We start from the raw sequence: 19,107 nt of genomic DNA on the forward strand, positions 1-19,107 counted from the left end.
TAGAGAACATAAAATAGGAAACGGCCATAAGGGCTCCGAACGGATAACGTGAGGTGTTCCACTGAGTGTCCGGGTCCCCCAGGTGGGGCTGAAGACGGGAGCGCCCCCATAATAAAGGAATGCATCCTGGCATTCACAGATAAGCGGAAAGGAGCTGTGTCCCCTCTGGCCCCATACAGTTCATGGTACATTAACTAGTAAAAATGAGTCATTTCATTCCCCAATTATGTACTCAAGGAGGAACTTTGCTCTGATTCCTCATCTGTTGCTGGACTGTGTTATTAAAATGAGGTAACCTTGCTTACCTTATTAGTCACACTGCTGTCTATCTTGCCTTTCAAATGCCGTTGCATAGCTCAGCGGGCCCCTGTGACGTCAGTAATAACTGACCTATTTATCTGTACTCTGGGCCACCCATCTGAAAGTTGAGGCTTAAAGAAAGGACCAGAAATCATTACACAATTAGTAATCAATTGGAAAAACCCAGAGAGAGAGAGAGAGAGAGATGCGGGGGGAAATCCTCTGTGAACTGTGCAAGAGGGAGAAATCCCTCGGAAAGTTAGAAAATGCCAGTGGGTATCTCAGCCTGTCGTCAGAAAGGGCCTGTGGTCAGGAGCGTCCGCAGGGAAGTTACTTTAGGACCAAGTTGGGCTCCACCACCAGTCAACCAGAATGGGAGCTCCTCTGCAACCAGCTCCCCTTAACCATGCAGACCCCAAGGTCACATTCTTCTTCTGGGTCTCTGGAAGTTCCTCACTTCCAAGCAATTACAGACGGGACCCCTGTGTCTCCCGATGGCAGGCAGTTCTGGGCACCGACGTGATCAATAAGAGAAAGGAATCCCGGGCCACTGACATCTCTGAAAAACAAAAGCAACTCTAATTTTTGGAAAATGCTCATACCGAGGTACATAGAGACAATATGACAGGAAAAAAAAATCAGTAGGTATTTCAAGAAAAGCAAAAAGAGTCTGAGACCCTTTTCTGCAAGGAATTGCAAAGGACGCAGACCGTTGAGCTTCCTGGTCTCCTAGGAGCGGCCAAAGAGGTCCTAGGGCAGGAGGTGTGGGGCTTCCAGGTAGCCTAACCTGAGGGTCCTGCACTGGGGCACAGGGTCTTCGGGCTCTGCCCCTGCTGAGGGGTGACAGCCCCAAGCAGTCCTCCTGAGCCTGAAGAGGGGTCAGTTCCTGCTGGTCCCCAGCCAAGCCCCCAGCCCCGAGGCAGGACGCTGTGTTAGCTTCCTTCCACACTCCCTTCGTCCATTCTGTACCTGGTTCTTCTTCTCTGCTCCTTCCTGAACCCAATCATTTGGACTTTGCCCGTTACTGCAGTCTCTGATCTTTCCCTGATTTGCATGCGTATTAGAACCACATTCCAACACTGCAGCCATTTTTATTAGAGAATATCAGGGATTCCTTTACAAGACAATCACCTTAGAAAATCAAAGACCCGCTGCGAAGTGAAGAGAATCCGTCTAAAACCATCTTTCGCATCCTCAAAGCTAAACCCCTTGTCAGTCCTTCCAAACCACAGACCAGTGCTACACCCCTCAGTCCAAACGGTGTTAATAACCTGCCGTTCATGTGAAAAGACTCTTCTATTTCTTATTTAACATCAGGGACATCTCACAGACCATCAGTCATTTTGGCAGAAAGCAGCCACGTGATTCAAAGTGGGAACAGGGCCGGGCCCTTGTGATTTTTATTAAGGGAAAACAGATCAGTGTGTCTGCTGACATAGCGCTGCAGGAAAACATTCCCAGTCGTCATGGACGTCGTGCAAGATGTTCAACTCCTCTCCCGCCGCCCCAGACTCTGTGATGCCCAGCTGGCCGGAGCCCGCCGGCTTGGAGAAGAAAGAGACCCCTGAGCCCCGGGCTTCCTGTGGGCTGCCTCTGGGCTTCCTGTGACTCCTGTCTCTACAGCTGCAGTACCGGAGATGACACTTCTGGAGCAGCCGCTGGCCCAGCGTGGAGTCTCCCCGCCCTTGGAACCATGACGCCAGCCCTGGCCCTGCAGATGCCCTTCCAGCGACCTGGGTCCTGGCTCCAGGAGCCCTGACTTGGACCTCTTCTCCTCGCTCCCTCCCTTTTGCCAGCCCACCGTGCTGCGTGCTCGCTGTCCAAACAACTGGAATGTTCTCTGCCCCCAGGTCGACCCTTTAAAGTTACCTTAAAAACGATGATTACCGTTCCAGAAAGCCGTTGTTTGAGAACTGGGATCTCAGGCTTCATGCACAGAAATTTCTCTCAAAATTGTCCTTAACCAACAGCTTCACGAAGTACATGGCCAAAAGATGGACTGACTACTTAAATTCACAGCAGAGTGTTCCTGACGGACCCGTCGAACTCCCAGTGAGTGGGTGCCAGCTGCTCAGCCCGCAGGCCACCAAGCTGTGGGTCCTTAGTTTGTCTGGGAATATCTCAGAGGTACTGTCCCTGCTTCAGAGCAAACTGTGGGATCCGCTGAGCTCCCCCACCCCCCAGGGCAGCAACTTCTTCGTGGTTCTCCTCTCCCCTGCCTTACTCACCCCTAGTAGGCGCTGCTCATCTGTTCACAAGCCTGCCTCCTAGTGACTAGCCGCTCGTGACTAACATCCCCAAGGCTTGGCACTTCTTGGCCTAAAGACCTCAAGGAGGCTCTGTGGTAAGGGTTAGGGTTAGGGTTAGGGTTAGACAAAGGCTAATGCCAAACTTATATGCTGCTTCTCAGACTGGGGTTCCCTCTCCAGGAGAAAGAGAATGACTGGGGTCATCAAAGACGAACCAAGAAAGCACAGGAAACACTGAGGGACTGGAGCCTCATGCTTGTCAGCCATCGAGAAGACTCACACAAGCAAAATGTGACTGCAGAGCAGACGATCTAGAAGACATCGAATAAAAATACGGATGTTTGACGTTAAAAGTTATCAGACAGAAGTCCCTGAGGGCATCCCACAGTCTCTGCCTGCTGCACAGCATGACCACGGACTGGGAGAAAGTCCAGGTGGGGACACGGAAGGACCCAGGACAAGAAGGTGGGACCCAAGGAGGAGGGCTGGACGGAAATGCTGTCGTTACTCTAGATTTATGAAATGTCTGCAGAAGAATCAGCCTTACGGACTGGTGCTCAGGACTGAGTGCTTGTGTCTCCCCAGAATTACTTTGATAAAGCCCCGACCTGCACTGTGCTTAAGTTTGGGATAGGTTTTTTTATGGAAGCAAAGTGAAATGAGGTTAGACAGGCAGGGCCCAGTCCGAGAAGGGGAACGTAGAGCCACACTCATGCTCTCCGAGCGCACATGGAAGAAAGGCCAGCTGAGGACGCAGAAGACCTCCGCCTATGAACCAGATCCTGAATCTGCCATCCCTGATATTGGACGTGCCGCCTCCAGGCCTATGAGAAAATAAATCTGCTGTTCAGGCCAGTCGATCTGTGGGATTTTATGGCAGCCAAGGGGGCTAAAACCACTGTTTGAATGGTCACTACTGGAATTCTGCTGATAGAGTAAAACCCAGAGCTTAAGAACTATTTGATGCCCGAGCCGTCTGGATTTTATCTCAAAATTCCTGATCTTCACAGCCCTTTCTGAACAACGAGCACCTGACGGATGCCTCCGTTCTCGCTGGGATTGGAGATCCTCACTGAGAAGCTTCAGGCTGGCCGCACGTTTGCCGGCATCCCAAGATCAGACTGTAGTAAGCCGCAGTCAGCTTTGGCAAAGTAGGAAGCAGCTCATAAAACTGCTGTAAGTGACTAATGGCCTCAATGGCATTTAGAGGAAATGTGATTCATTTTCCGATAATCACTAACACATATTGATTCCTGTGTACAAGGCACAGCACTAATCAGTTGGTGTGCACGGTTGTGCCTACTCCTACAACAGCCTTTGGGGCAGGTCCTATTAAATCCTGATTACGAAGATGAGTCAGTCATCTGAAGCACAGAGAAGCCAGGGAACTTTTTCCAAACCAAACAGCCCATGAAGGGCTGAGCCAGGATTTGAACCCAGGCATCTGACAACTGAGTTAGTGTCCCTAATCATTTCCTGGGGTGTCTCCAGCCACTGTTCCTTCCAACGAGTCTTCCTCTGCTGCTGTGCATTTTTAGTAAACCTGGAAACTATCATGATGCATTTTATACAGGGAAAGCACTCTGAGCATCACCTTGTGTAAATAAACTATAGAAAATCCCCACAGAACAATGGAGAATTTCCTCATGTATGCCCCTTCGTGGTTACCCAGAACAGGCCGAGGAGAGCGGCTTACCAGCCTCGCTGAGTGAAAACTGTCCCACCAGCGGAAGGTTTGGTGTCAGTGATTTAGAGTGGTAGACTGGCTTCACCTCCAACCTTGCCCCAAGTTTGCCTTCCTTGTTCTGTGGAAACAATACTTCCGTGTGAGTACCATATAGCACACGCCATCATACAACTGGATACGACTGATTTTTGATCAGTACCCTTAGAGGAAAAATATACATGCCTTTCACACAGAAGTATACACACTCATTTGTATGTGTGTGTTATGAGCATGGATTGCTTTTTCTCCTTTGAGATACTCTGCTCCTTTATTTGAAAAAGTTTCCTAGGACACCTGGGTGGCTCAGTTGGTTAAGCATCTGCCTTGAGCTCAGGTCCTGTTTCCAGGGTCCTGGGATGGAGCCCTGCATTGGCTCCCTGCTCAGCAGGGAGCAGGCTTCTCCCTCTCCCTCCGCCCCTCTGCCCCCACTCCTGCTCACTCTCTCTTTCTCTCGCTCTGCTCTCTCCTTCTCAAATAAATAAAACCTTAAGAAAAAAGAAAAGAAAAATTTTCGTTATAAGTCCTTTTCTTACCTATGACAGTCTATGATCAGACAACCCTCGAAGGGTAATCTGTTTGAATTGGACATTCAAATTATAGTAATTATAGGCTCTCAGAGAATATTTGCATTACTTGCTCCTACTCTACTGTGTCAGGTTTTCACCACAATTATCTGAAATCATCATCTATGAAAGGGCTCTCCTTCAAAGAAAAAATTATGTATGTGTATACGTACCTTCCTGTGCTAACATATACTTAGAGAAATGGGGACAGTGTTTGCTACTGTTGTCCTTCTTGTTATAAACAATGAAATGAGATTATAAATAATGAGATAAGAGCCGGGAACAATAGCAATATGTAATATTTATTGAACACTTGGTATGTGCCAGGTAGTAAGTGCTTAACTTTCATGAGCTCTTACGCTCCTCACTGTGTGAGTATGATACTGTTTTCATCCACATTTTTTAATATGTTTATGTGATTTTTCATTGACACTTAGGGCATTTTCCAGGGCAGGCAAGCCACTGTGAGAAAACCAGCTGCCTTCTTTTCCAAAGGGAATTGATTTTGTTACAATTGTATTGTTATTTTTGAGAAGGGCAAACAGATTTGTCATGTTTTATTATGAGGTCAGCGTCAATTGGGTGAATATATTTAGCATAGGAATAAAAGTGAAAATAATTCTGTTTGCATATATTTATTAGAAACCACAGTCTACTGATTCTTAGAAGCTTCTACAGTCCTCGACAATGAGATCATAAGCAGCAAAAACACGAGTGACAAAATCCCCTAGAAAGCCCTGGTGGGTTTTTTTTAGACCTTTCAGATACAATTTCCTTTTAAAATATAATCTCAGAAAAGAGTGAAATGCCATTAAAAGGTTCCTTTTCAAGAAACATTGCTATTAATATATAATAAATAAAATGCCAAAAGAGTTCTGATGTACAAGAGAACAGAAACCAAACATGATGGTGTCTGAGAAAATTTCACTGGATATGTTACCTTGTCAGCCTAACCAAAAGAAATAGAGAACATACTTTCTCAGAGAATTTTGAGACGTTAATTAAATTGCAATTTTTGATGGTTACATAAAGCAGCCAGCTTCTAAACTCATTCATAAATAAGTTCCTAGGTTTCTGACCAGGGTATTAAACTATTTCTGGTAACCAGTTCTGATAAATGTTACACACTTTTCCTGATAGAACTGAATCATGTTGATCCTTGGGCTCCTAGGAGATGCAAAGCCATTGAACAGAATTTGGTTGAGGGCTATTTGAACTGATGTAAATTTGTGTCTTTCCAGATTTGTCCCACTTCTGAAAGATGGAAGTTTGTCACATTTGATCGCTGAAAAGGACCCAGGACATTCCAGGCAAACAGGCTCTCATCTTACAAGGAAGCCAAGTTCAGAGAAAATAGATGGTTTGGATCCTGCACAAGAATAAGAACCCCAAATATGTCCGGGCCAAAGGAGTCTGAGGACCCAATGTTATGGGAACTGGGCCCGGACTAAGGTCTTAACAAATGTGAAGAAAAGCTACAGTTTGGGGAGTTTAGATCCTTCCCATTCAACAAGAGTCCCCGGACCAGCCGGTTGGGTGTCACCCGACAACCTGTCAGCCAGGCAGGAAACTTGAGCCCCACCCAGACCAGCCAAACTCAAATCTGCATTTCCCCAAGGTCCCCAGATGCCTGCTGTGCCCTGGGGGCTGAGGGACACTGGGGTACGGTTGTTTGCAGGGGTGGAGTGCAGGAGGGACCCCTTCTCTGGGGCTTCCCATAGTGCAAGTCTGCTGCCCCATAAGGGGACCCACACTGACAAGACAGCTCCGGGAAGTCTGAAAGCTGACCTTCTCTGAGTTGAAAACCTAAAGCTGCCGGCTGCAGAGAGGCTGGGACAGGACGCTGGTGGCGAACAGCTGACAAAGCCCCATGGCCGGTGCTGAACCCACAGGGCTAACTCCCCTCGGAGCTAAGAGGCATCAGGATCTCTCTGACCCCACACTTCAGATTATGCAAAGGAAGAAGGGGAAATCAGTAACATGTAACAGAGTTACGCTTATCGAGTGTTACAGTGCTTTTTTCTTTTTACTTTTTTTTTTTTTAATTTTGTAGTATCACTAATCTCCCCACAGTGCTGCGGAGTGGGTGGCATTCTCCCGATTTTATAGCTGAGGAAGGTAGGGGCTCAGAGAAGCCTGGTGATGGGGACCACAGATCAGGCAGCAAGGAGATGCCTGAACCGGGATCCACTCACCCAGAGGCCCGACTGTCCCCAGGCCGGCGGCACGCCCGGGCGCAGTGGGTCCAAACTGTGACATCAACTTCGGTTCATCACCGACTCCCTAAAGCAGAACAAACTATTTCCCATTTGTAAATTATTATAGGCCCCCCATATAGATTCCTTCTTGTGCGAGCATGGGGAAGGGCAAGTCATTAAATAGGTTCTTGAAGACAGAATCAAACAGAAAGTGAGAGGCGGGTTTCTGTACCGCCTGGTTAAGTGGGGCAGAGCGCTGGGCCCGGGGACCCAGATCTGCTCGCCAGCAGCCCTCTTCCAGACACTGGACAGGAAATGGCAATGCTGCGGGATGTCATTGAGCCCCTCTTCCTTCTGGAGATGAAAGAAAGAGCCCCACGTTGGTGATCATCTCCTTCTGTGCTCCTGGGAGACTGGGGAGCTGGGGTGAAGGCGTAGTCCCATATCGGAAAGAGTCCAAAAGATCCGCTCCCAAGAAAAGAAACGGAGGGTAAGTGTAAGCAAATGTAAAGACAAAAAGCACAAAAACCTACTCGTTTTTCTCTCTCTCTTTTTTCAGTCGGAGAAAAAGGAAGTCTTAAAATTCCCTTGAAGTCTATTTTGCAGCTGTTCCTGGGGGGTACAAAATAAAAGGCAGACTACATAGAAATTACTTAAAATGCAAAAATGGCAAAGGGAACTATTGCTGCAGGTAGATTATAAATGACTTTAGAGATTTGGGGAAGCTAAATCACCCAGGCCAACTGAAAAACCGTCACTTTAATCTGAAGATGGTAAACTCTCCCTGTAATTTTTTCATGTATTGGGACACCCTCTTATTAAATTACAGTGTTTTATAACTAGTGAATAAAATTGGTATCATGTTTATTATGCAAAATCCCCACTATTTTTCAAATGGATGTGTATTTTAATATGAAATTGAAATTTAATATCGAAAGCACCAGGCAATAAAACCAACCCACCTAGTTTCAAACCCTGCTTAAATTATTTTTTGAATTTTGTATCTAATAACATAGTACAATAACACTGAAACAAGATTAACACTGTGATACTATTTGTTTAGGAAACCAAGAGTGTTTCTATGGAAACGGACATTCTGCATAACTATGGAAACAGTGACAGTGTTGTAAATAAACATACTGGAAGGGGAACCATATAAACTTAACATAAGAATTATAAGAAGAATGGAGAGCCAGGAGGTGGAGAGACTAGGAATTCTGTTTTTTTAATGTATATATATAAAGCAAACATACTTATATATTTTTTATCTCTTGGTAGGACTCTTAAGCTAAATTTTCAAAACCTTGGTTGTGGTTTCTGTAATCTTCTGTTAGTTCCTCTTTTCTCATTAACTGTGCAAATCGTAACCTGTTTTTTTTTCTTTAATATATTTTTGTTACCTATTTATACTTAATGATAAAATTCATTGAAACCTGAGTTTGACTCAACTTTACTTCAGTAACATTTTAGAAGCCAAATGACTTTTCCTAAAAATGTTAGAATGGAAAAAAAAAATGCAGAACTCATGTTTAACTTACTGCATTCTGAGGTCCTAAAATAATGCTTTTAAAGCATTATATTGTACATATTTAACCCTCCCATTTTTTTTTTACTTTGGTTATTAAGAGAAAATTAGGGTTTTTTTTTAATGCTATGACCATTTGAAACCATAGTTGGAATACACATTATTTTTCCTTCTTTTGTGACCGAGTCCCAGGCTACCTTGTATCCCAGTGGAAGGTTATGACTGTGTCTTACTGACCTTTGCAGTTGTCCTGAAATCAAGACCGTGGCACACCCAGGAAGTACTCACACACTGTGGCATGAATGGATCCATAAAGTTATGAAAGCAATGAGCTATCTCATGACAATATAACACCTGAAAAACAACAGAATGCCTCATGAAGCCAACTCCCTGGGAGTGATTTGGCAAGTTTGCTGGGCTGTGAACATGCAGAAACTGACCTGATCTCATCCAATAGGCAAGTGCTGTTGATAACAGGAGCCGCGTAAAGCAAGGGGGGCAGCATGGAGACAGGGAAGGAAGTCGGGGAGGAGCCACGAACCTGTGAACGCAGGTGGAAGGCACAGCCCTTGTTCACTGAGACCGACAGGTCTCCCTGAACTGTCCCTACTCGTGTGTTTCCCACCACTGTCACCACTGGGAGGTCAAATGGTGTCGAATGTAACCGTCCTTCTGGAGCCCAGGATCACATTCATGCCTACACGGTTAGTTCCCGAGTCTTGAAATTTGGCCAGATGAATACCGCATGTGCAAACACCTACTACATATCTTCCCATGTTTTTAAAACCCTAGGACAATGCTTTTTTTGTTTTAATTTGGAATTGTCATTTCTGATGATCCTAAGAGGACAGCAAATTAAAATTCTAGATAAACGTTTTTGGACCAGATCACTGGCTTTCAAATTATGTTTCAGGGAAGGGGAGGGCTGGGATGGGGTCTCTGCATCACCCTCACACTGTTCCTCAATGGACCATCTCCGCGGCTCACAGAAAATACCCAACGGAAATACGCTTGACAACCGTCAGACAGAAAATGCCTTCCAGCTTTAGACTTCTGTGATTCTCTGGTTCCTTCTCAATCTAGAATTATAGAACAACCACTGAAAAAGTGTTTTTAATCCAAGGAGCTCTTTAAAGTACAGCTAAGAGTCCGTTACCTGGGACAGCATAGTTAACACTGTCGGACATCTGCTACACGTCTACCAGAGGCCAGGAGCACTTGGCGACGGGGACAAATAACAGTGAGCAAGGCCCCTGTGTTGGCGCCAGAACCCCCACGAGATGCTGAGAGTCAGGGCAGGGTCTGTGGCCAAGGTGCTGTGAAGTCACAGGGGGCGGATGCTCAGGAAGGCCCCCACCTATTTTAGGCTCTGCCATTGCCATCCTGAGTTCTCAATTATTTTATCTTCGAACTTCTGCTTTTAAGTGAGGTCTAATGGGATATTGAAGCACAGACATGAGCCGACACAGGCTGGGAGATGCACTGGGGCCTTGTACATAAAGGTATGACTGTAGAGAGCTCATGCCAGAGTAACAGAATACCACAGATGGGAGGTTTATAAGCAGCAGACATGCATCATCACAGCTCTCGAAGCTGGAGGTCTCCAATCGAGGTGCCGGCAGATTGCGCAGATCAGGTGTCTGCCCAGAGCCCCCTTTCTGGCTTGCTGACAGCCTCCTTCTCACTGAGCATGGGGACGAAGCTGTCCACAGCCTCCTCCCATCCTATCAGGGCACCACTTTATGTCCTCACTGAAACCTGACTTCACTTGCTTACTCCAGAGACAGACGCACTCTTGGTTATGACTTCAACATAGAAATTTGGAGGGGACACAATTTGTCCATAATAGTTGATTCTCCTTGCTTTGTTTTTTTATGGTTAAAAAAAAAAATGGAAACAACCACAAAAAGCAATTGTTGGTTAAACTGGTACAGGCGCTAATTGGAAGGTGGCATGCTCATTCAATATCACATTTTTCAAGGTTCTTTCATAACATAGAAAAGGTCTGGTTCGTGGGATAAGTGGAGAAGTCAAATAAAACAGTGTGTGTGTACACAGTGTATACATACACTGGTGAAGAGGGAGAATTCTGCCCAAAAAAAAAGGTAGTTGGCATGTGACTATGTTTTGGGAGCGATTGTGTACACCGAGAGATAACTAATACAGATGCCAGACAATGAAATGCTGAAAGAGAGCCAGTCTCCTAAAGGATCTTCAGATGTAATTGTCATAAGCCCATTGCCGCCTGCACCCCAGAAACAGGGGAATAAATCTCATTCATTTTAAAGCAGGCTTCGGTTGTTCAGATGGAATTATAATGCCCACCTTGTGATGACACCCCCAGAACAACAAAGCGTGCATGCACTGCTCTGGAGTCTGGTCATGAGAATTGACATCCACCATCATTGTCCGTGTGATAGGACCAGAAGCTGGAGAGGCCCATCACAGTTAACGAGTGACAGAAGAGAAGAAAACAAAGACAAAAGCTCCGGGAAAGGAGCTATGGAATCAGAAAGGCCCCTTCTGCCTCTTCCTGGGTGTGACCATGGCCAAGTTGTTAAACATCTCTTATCCTGAGGTGACCCACTTTACACAGCCAGGATACTGATGCCTAATTGCGTGGTTTTGACGTTTCCATGAGAAAGACAGCAATTGCACCTGCTGTAGACCAGACATCTTAGGTAAAAGCTGTACGGCCATATCTCGTCCCACATATTTGAGCTGTCTGGAATCATGCCTGCCACATGGTAGGTAATCAGTAAACTCTGGTCCCCATCTTCTCCCAGATGTATTCATGCTCATGTGTTGGTGATCTCATTTATGGGCCCTGATACAACAATCCATTACTTCCCCTTTGTGATTATGGCAGACATCTTCTTGTAGCTGTGCTCTAACTAGAAGAAAATAATTCATCCTTTGTGATTTCAAAGTAATAAACATTACAATGAATCATGCTAATGAATATTTAAAAGTTACTGTTACCCAGGGTGGCTTTACTTCTGAAGCATCCTCACTCAGGCAGGGTCATAAAGAGGGGAAGGACCACTTCATTTTCCCCCTGAGGATCTCCCAGAAGCCCCCAGGTCTCAGATTAGCTCAGGGGTCTCTAACGGGGAGGGCACATGCCCCGAAGCCCGCAGGAAGTGATGAATTGCGGTGCGAGGACGGCTGTCAGAACCTCCACTTCCTACTTGCTTGTCAGATTCAGAGTTTCACTTATTTCTGTGTATCTTTTTTAAAGCTCAAAATATGTTAGAGGACTTCCACATCTTTAAGCTACAAATTAAAAAATTAGTAACTTTGGATATTTATGATTGAAAACTTTTTGCTGATGGGTGTGTCCCCCCAAAATGTTTAGGAGCCTCTGCTTAGAATGTTGTAAAATTAGAGATGTAGGGTGCCTGGGTGGCTCAGTGGGTTAAGCCTCTGCCTTCGGCTCAGGTCATGATCTCAGGGTCCTGGGATCGAACCCCAGCATTGGGCTCTCTGCTCAGCGGGGAGCCTGCTTTTCCCTCTCCCTCTGCTGCTCCCCCTGCTTGTGCTCTCTTTCTCTCTCTCTGTCAAATACATAAGTAGAGTCTTTAAAAAATAAAATAAAATAACAAAGTAAAATAAAATTAGAGCTGCAACTGAAACTTAGCATTTATATGAACTGACACTGACACTAATTATGTCATCCAACTCACAATAAGCTTGTTTCACAAAAATATAAGAAAAGAAAGCAGCTGGATTTTTAAAAAATATTTTATTTATTTATTTATTTATTTATTTATTTGAGAGAAAAGAAGAGCACCCAAGGGTGGGGAGGAGTGGCAGAGGGAAAGGGAGAAGCAGGCTCCCTGCCGAGCAGAGAGCCCAGTGTAGGACTTGATCATGACCGGAGCTGAAGGCAGTCACCTAAGCGACTGAGCCACCCAGGTGCCCAGAAAGTGGCTGGATTTAAAGGCAATTTCCTAACTACTGGTAAGACTGCTGCTTGCTTTTTCAGATAAGATATTCTTAGATAAATGACCATGAGGTGAAAACACTTCCAGAGATGACTATCAGAACATGATTTGCACTATGGTTTGCAATGGTTCCCATCTTTGTTGTTGATGGAGGAGAGTTTCCTGACAGAGCTCCAGAACAGCCAAGAGTCGCTCGTCCTCAGTGTCTAAAATATCAACGACCTGACATCAAAAGGACAGGCACCGAAAGCAGAAATAAACACGTAGGACTACATCACACTAAAAGGTTTCTTCTGTGGAGCAGAATCAGCAGAATGAGAAGGCAACCTACAGAACGGAAGAAAATATTTGCAAATTACATGTGCGAGAAGGCATCAATATTCCAAGCATATGAAGAACTCCAATTGAGTTATGAGCTATTGAATTAGAGCTAACCAACTAACTAAATGAATGCCCCCATTAAAAAGTAGTCAAGGGACTGGAATAGACATTTTTTCTTTCCCAGCAAAGACAGACCAGTGTCAGTAGGTAAATGGAAAGGTGGTCAGCATCGCCGGTCATCAGGGAAATGCAAACCAGAACCACAGTGAGAGATCACCTGACACGTGCTGCAGAGCCTATTACCAAAAAGACATGCATCACTGTTGCGGAGGGTGTATGAAAAGGGGAATGCTCTGCTGGTGAAAATGTAGGTTGGTACGGACATTATGCAAAACACTACAGAAGTTCCTCAAAAAGTTAAAAATAGAACTACTGTATGATCTAGCTATCCCACTTCTGGATATACATGCAAAGGAAATAAAACCACGATCTCTGAAGAGTTATCTGTACCTATGTCTGTTGGAGTATCATTGGTAATAGCTAAGGCAATGGGAGAAACCTAATTTTCTCCAGTGGATGAATAGATAAAATATGGCATTTACATGCAATGAAATACCAATTCAGCCATAAAAACTGAAATTTTGCGACAAAATGGATGAACCTGGAGGGCAGCCTGCTAAGTGAAATAAGCCAGACACAGGAAGGTAGGTATTGTATGACCTCGCTTATGTGTGGAGTCTAAACATGTCACAGTCCCAGAAGCAGAGAGTGGAGTGGTGGTTATTAGGGACTGGGTGTGGGGAAAAGGGTACAAATGTTCAGTTACAAGATGAGTGAATTCTGGGGATCTGATGTACAACATGGTGGTTGGAGTTAGTAATACTGGTTTGTATACTTGAAATTTGCCAAAAGGGTAAATTTTAAGTGTCCTTATCACACACAGACACATACAAGGTAGCTATGTGAGGTGATGGATACCTTATTCAGTTAATTCATGATCAGTTAATTGATTGTGGCAATCATTCTTCAATATGTCAAACCATCATGTCATACATCTTAAATATATACTTTTTTTCATTTTTCCTGCTTTTTGAAAAAATTGCACTCCAGTATCATAACATACAACCTACAACAGTGTATTAGCTTCAAGTGCACAATATAGTGACTCAGCAATTCTGCACACCACTCCGTGCTCATCAGGATAAGTGTGCTCTTAATTCCCATCCCCTACTTCACCCCTACGCCCCACCCACCTCCCCTCCGGTGACCAGCCGTGCGGTCTCTAGAGTGAAGAGTCTGGTTTTTTTGTTTCTCTCTTTTCTTTGTTCGTTTGTTTTCTTTCTGAAATTCCGCATGTGAGTGGAGTCATACAAACATACACACTTTTATGTGTTGATTGCTCTTCAATAAAACCAGGGTGGAAACGAGGTAAACTCTGTCGTGTGTTTCTGAGACAATGGTGAGCTGACGTGTGGCGGTCATCATGAGAAACAGTGTCCCCCTTTTATTTGGATCAGGACCCTTATTCCTACTGAACGACAAATACTTCTACTAAAACAGGACAAATATTGATAGACTGGGTGGATATTGCCAAAATGGTGAACTACGCAGTGGGGAAAACCAGTTCTGAACAAGCGACCGTTACTGTACAGGGCATCTCCTACAGTCATACGTTGGTTCCATTAGTTTGAGGATCTACGTGCAAATGAAGCAGATTTTTATTCTATCAGATCTTTATCCAGTTACTCCAATGCCCATTTCAAAATGTGACATCAACCTTTCTGTCTATATATTTAATTCCTGCCATCACAATAGAACTCCTTGCTTTCAACTTTTAACCCAGTAAGTGACGGTATAAAACAGATATCCTTAATCGGCACAGCTGACCTAGAGGAAATGCTTCTTTTCTTACTGGGGCAGACCGGGATGGAGAAGATAGGTGTGCAAATGTGTTCCTCGCGCGGAATGCCATCTCGGGGGGCCAGCGGTCACAGCAAACAAGAAGTTTAAAGGGGGGAGAATCGCTGGCAGTGTGTTGCACAATTACAGAATATCTAAGCAGAAATCTTGCCAAGGATTAGGGGTAACTAATCACTTTTGTGGCCTGTTACAACTTTTGAAGTTTCACGTTGAGTCACATTTCCATTGTGGTTTTACCCAATGGCCTGGTGTCTCTACCTTTGATATTTAGACTTACATATTGGGAATTTCCTCAGAGGAAAGTAAAACTCTAATGATGTTGTATTCTGTGCAGTAAAAGTAGATTTGAATGAGCTTTTTGGAAGGGTGGCGTGGACTGTAATCAGTCATAGCCGATATGAGCCAGCGGATATGCCCATTGATAGAAGACTGGCTGATAGAAAAAGCTCTCAAAACCAGGTCAAATCTATATTTAAAGAAAACCCACGTCAATTATTAAATAAATTTTTTCACATGACTTGTGATCAAGTATTGAAAATGTATTTGAATTTAAATAAGCTCTACACACACCCATAAGTGTTGTCATCTTTATGAATAAAATCCACTTTTCTTTCCTGATTTTTTTTTTTTTTCATGATTGTAAATGATAAAGCCATCCTCATGCAGTAAGGGCTTTCCCCTGGGTAATTCCTGCTTGATACTTTAACATTTTTACACTCATTATAGAGTCACATGGAAATAAAATGAAATTTCCTTTTTTGCTTCTCTACAGATGTTTAAATTAGGATATAATGTAGAGTAAATACACACTCTCTTGGACAGTTCAAGTGTGAAAAATGGCCTTCTAGTCCACACGAAAGCACCTTGCCTATGTGTGGGTACCTTTCTACCCCACTTAAGTCTCTTCCCCTTGCCGGTGAGGACACACAACGGACTTCGCCAACGCAGAGGTGGGGCCTTAGCTTTTGTCCCCAGTGTTCATGTCCAAAGCCATGGGCTCTGCTTCCTTGCTCTGGACCACACACACCTTTGCCTTGCTTGTTCACACAGCATGGTGCTCTTTGGGGGTGTCAGTCTCTATTTCTCCCCCTTCGTCTGAATTCTAACCACATTTATTTTGTGAATTGCTCCTGTGGTCTTCAGACCGTGATTTGCTTTCTGTCATTGCTAAGTGTTTCATAGGGACCACTCCCTCAGGTCCCTGGAAACTCTGATGGGATGGGATCATCTCACATATGACTTTGGCTCTGTGTCTGCCCAGTGAATGAGTTTTCTGGGGCCACTGGGATAAAGACCCACACACTGGATGGCAGAAACAACAGACATTTGTTGTCTCATAGTTCTGGAGCCCAGAAGTCTGGGACTCAGGGCTGGGTCCTACTGAGGCTCTTGAGAGAGGATTGGGTCCCTGCCCCTTGTCCGCTTCTGGTGGCTTCCTGGCAACCTTTGGCACTCTTTCCCCCACCCTACATGTCAGACTTTGTCTCCACTTGGCCCACTTCCTCTGTGCGTGACCCCTTCTTACAAGGGCACCACTCAGATTGGATTAGGGATCATCCCGATGGCACTTTTTAACTGAGTTCCCTCAAAAAGGCCCTATCTCCCAAAGAAGGGCACATTTCAGGCGGTGGGATTAGGACTGCAACCTATGAGTTTAACCCAATTCAACCCATTACACCTAGTTTAGTGTGTGCCTAGATGTCCCCAGTTCCTGCAGATCCCGGAATTCACACCCATAAAGACCTTGCTGATGGAGATGCCAACATTTTGAAGGCAAAGCAGGTCAGGAAACGTATCTCAGCAGGGCTCCAGGTTTGAGAATGTAGCTTGTTGGCATATTTTTGTTTGTAATTTGGGGGTTCATCTATCCCACTTTCTTGTTCTTCTCCTTCCACGTCCATCAGGACAAAAGAGGCAGAAAGCTCAGTCTTCCCTTCACTATCACCAGTTTGACTCTGAGCCAATGGGGCCCTCTTGGTTTGCTTCCATTTTTTTTAATTTAATTTTATTTATTCATTTGACACATAAAGAGAGAGAGCAAGAGCAGGAACACAAGCAGGGGTAGTAGAAGACGGAGAAGCAGGTTTCCCGTGGAGCAGAGAACCCGATGCGGGGCTCGATCCCAAGACCCTGGTCCCACGACCAGAGCTACAAGCAGACGCTTAATGACTGAGGCACCCAGGCACCCCAACTTTGCTTCCATTTTTAAATCTCATACGGTTTTAACCGCTGAGTCTAGCAAATCTCACCCTGGAGTTGACACTTCTACTCCTAGTTCTTCCTCAAAGTCATCATATCAGGCAGAATAAAATCAAGTCTTTGTTTTTTTTAATTCCTTTTTTTTTTTTTAATCTGAGAGTTAATGAGTTCACCTGGGTTTAAGGAGATTTGTAATGGATTTTCAAATCCTTGCTATTATTATTTTTATTATAATATTGGATTATTAATACCAAGCTAAAAATGTCACTCAATATGCAAAACGAGGTGATAAGTGCCACTTGGCTTTTAAGAAGTACATTATATAAGCAGTCCATTATGGGAATAATCTGAGGTTATAAGCAGCTCTCAAAAGACCGGGCAAATAAGGTTTTAAAATCAAGGCACTTGCAGGCCATTATAGCAACTAAATTGGTAAAACATACTAGAATCCCAACATAATAAGTGTCCCTTAGAGAATAGTGACAAATTGTATTAATGTTGTATTTTTTTAAATGTAAGAAAACAAAACCCGGTTGAGGTTGAAAGTGTTACCGTCCAGCGATATCCGTGCAGAAGAAGAGAGCATCTGTGCATGTTCCCCAGGTGTCAGGCTGGAGGGGACCCCGGATCCCTAACGCACAGGTCATCACCTAGTGGCCTCCCCCGGACGTTCCCAACAGGTGGCAAAGCGCCAATCATCTCGCAGGGCTGTCCTTGCAGCACCAGAAATGACAGCAGTCACTCTCCCATCTGCAAAGAAGCAGCAGTTCTGATCACCAGGATGGGTCAGTGGGAAATCCAGAAGGGCCAAAAAGGAACCTGTAAGACAAACAGAAGCCCGGTGACCGCGAGGCACTGAGGGTGGACGGTGTGGAGCTACGCACAGGTGCAGGCTCGGCTTGCAGCCATGATGTTCACACAGGGCGTTGACGGCTGATGGATGAGCTGCTTGGGAAGGCAGAAAAAAAACAACCTCTGGTCTCACAGACTTACTGTAAGTCCCCTGACCCTGCCATTTGCCTCAATTAGCTCCAATCACGAGCACACAATGAAAGGGATAGAAGGTGACTGCTGACCTACACCATGTCCCAAAGCGCTCATGCCCCATGAACATGGGAACAATTTCCCTGCCCGCAGATGTGGGAGGATGCTAGCTAACACATCTCATGGACAAGAAAGTAACAAGAGCAGTGTAAAAATAAAATAAAATAAGTAAAACTAAAATAAAACAATAAGATAAAGTAAAGTAAAATAAAAGAAACTATGTGTGACTTTGTGCATTAAAAAGCATGTTTCCTCCTGCAAGAATATGAAGTCTTGTGTGTACGTGTGTGTGAGAATCATTGATATGTAATCCAAAAGTGTGCTCATTTCATTTTAACCTTAATTTTTCATTATCTAGGATAGTCACACAGTTTAAAATTCAAAAGATATCATGAGAGGGAATCAGGAAATTCTTCTTTCGGAAATGTTTTTGGATGGAGTTCATTACACAAGATGGTCAGGCTTGTGACTTTAGAATCACACTTTCAATTTTTTGCTTGTTTGTTTTTACGAGAAGCGACATTCCCCAGATTAATCAGCAGCTACCACTAAGAGTCATCCAAACACTGTGCCTCAAACAAAGGCAATTAATTTACAGACCCTAGGGCTGGAAGGACTTTGAATGACATCCACAAGGAGAACTCCCAAACTCTTTGGACCAAGAGGCACATCCCTGGTCCAGGATTCAAATTTTCTGGAGTTTTCTGCACAAGTTTAAAGATTCAGACAAAAGCTGTCATGAGACATACAAACTTAGCCTTTGGAAAAAAATCAATCATGTCATTAATTCAATTAACTGTCACTGGCATTGCATTATTCACTGAATTACTGATTTTTTGGATGACCATTTTAATTGCTGAAATAAAAGTAAAAAATACTCCTTGGCTTTTTATACGCTCCAGGGAAATGAAGGGCCAAGATAGTTATTCAGACAATTCATGTCAAAATAGGTTTCTGACCTAAATTGTTGGCTTTATCGTGGCTTACAACAGCAGAAAATTGTGGCAGATAACCACCTGAATTAATTTAGAAAATGTCATTCCTATCTGTGTAATGTGCGAGCATAGTGGTCCCTTTGGTTATACACTTATTCTGTGTTTCCTCTTCTCTGTGTT

Source organism: Lontra canadensis, unplaced genomic scaffold (genome assembly GCF_010015895.1).
Source record: "Lontra canadensis isolate GAN:19392208 unplaced genomic scaffold, GSC_riverotter_1.0 scaffold76, whole genome shotgun sequence".
Lineage (NCBI taxonomy): Eukaryota > Metazoa > Chordata > Mammalia > Carnivora > Mustelidae > Lontra > Lontra canadensis.